Source organism: Pundamilia nyererei, unplaced genomic scaffold (assembly GCF_000239375.1).
Source record: "Pundamilia nyererei isolate P.nyererei 1_Seehausen unplaced genomic scaffold, PunNye1.0 scaffold00741, whole genome shotgun sequence".
NCBI lineage: Eukaryota > Metazoa > Chordata > Actinopteri > Cichliformes > Cichlidae > Pundamilia > Pundamilia nyererei.
In genome coordinates this window covers 26,808-28,577 of record NW_005188142.1, presented here as the reverse complement: position 1 = coordinate 28,577, position 1,770 = coordinate 26,808, and positions in this window count along the sequence as shown.

The window sequence follows — 1,770 nt, the reverse complement described above, 5'->3', positions numbered from 1 at the left end:
GGAGGTCAGTTAAACGAAAAGGAACAACGAAAGGAATTAACATGCGAAGCTGATGAAACAGCTAATGAAACGTTCCCAAGGCCATCAGAACGGCCCAGTGTGCCCACGGAGAAAATGCTCTTATATCAAAGGGATGAACAGAATAAAAGAGAGAAGCAACTGCTAACCATTTATGAACATTGGAAAGGCCAGGTCAGAGTATACAGAGAAGACCTGAAAAATGATTTATCAGATTCAGGGTTAGCAGAAATGGCTGATGATATTGAAAGGACAGTAAATGATATGACAAAAGCATACAGTGAATATAGAGAGCGTAATGAACCATCCCATGTCATAAGGTGCAAAATGGACTCTTGTTTTATTTTGATATTATGAAAATCATATCTGAGCGTTTAGCAGCTATAGATGAGTATGATGCAGATAGAGAAAGGCAGCGCAGATAGAGAAAGGCAGCGCCTCCATCAGCTCTTAGCTTATGAACATGCTAAGTCCATATTTGGTACTGCATCACAGTCAAGTTACCAATCTGAAGCAAGCATTGCAACCCAAAAGAATCAATGCTGCTGCAGAATTAGCTGCAAAAGAAGCTCAGTATAAAATCACACAAGAGGATGTGATTTTATACAAAAACAAAAAATAAGAGAAATGGAAGAGAAACACAGGAGGGAATTGGATGCACAAAGGTCTGAACTAGAGCGTTTACAAGCAGAAAAGGAAAGGCAAGCAGCACGTGCAAAATTAGAGATTTATGACAAAGAGTTGATATGGACAGTCAGTTAATGTTACAGAGCAATGGGATGTCTGTTATCAACCAAAGCTTTGAACAACCAGCCTCAGAGCTCTCTACAGGTTCATATCACCCGCATGTGGAACAATATGCATCCATCCCTGTCAATAATCCTCTACAACAACTGCACTCACAAATTGTCACTCCATCGCCTCCCACAGACGTATTGCAGCTGGCTAAAGCTATTCAAGACAGCATAGCAGTAAGCAGAATTCCAATGCCAGTGCCCGTCGTGTTCAGCGGAGATCCCATCACCTACATCGAATGGAAGGCTTCCTTCATCTCACTGGTGGGCCACAAAGGTATATCTCCAGCTGAAAAACTGCATTTGTTAAAAAGGTATATCACTGGTCCTGCTCTTAAGTGTCTTGAGGGCATGTTCTACCGCAGTGATGAAGAGGCATACAAAGATGCATGGAAAAGACTTGACCAACACTACGGTCAGCCATTTGTTGTTCAAAAGGCATTCAGAGACAAACTGTCAAAGTGGCCTAAAATCCACTCAAAAGATGCAGAAGGTCTACGGGCCTTTTCTGATTTTCTCACAACCTGTCTGCAAGCAACACCACATGTAAAGGGCTTAGAGATACTAAGTGACTGTGAGGAAAACCAAAAGTTATTGCATAAGATTCCAGAATGGCTTGCCACACGTTGGAACCGTCAAGTCACAGTTGCTCTCATGAAAGGCAAAGATTTTCCCTCTTTCAAGGATTTTGCAGAGTTTGTAGCACTCGAGGCAGAAATTGCATGTAATCCTGTGACTTCTTCATATGCACTCTATTCATGCAGCTCATCCTTGGAGAAAAGGTACATAAGGGAGACCAAACCAAACAGATCTGTGACTCAAGTCTTCACTACACAAGCCACAGTACAAGGAGAAAAAACTAAGTCAAATGACACAAGGTTAAAGGTGGCCTGCATGTTCTGCAAAGATGAAAGTCATCAGTTGTCAAAGTGCCCAAGCTTCTCAGAGAAGTCACTAG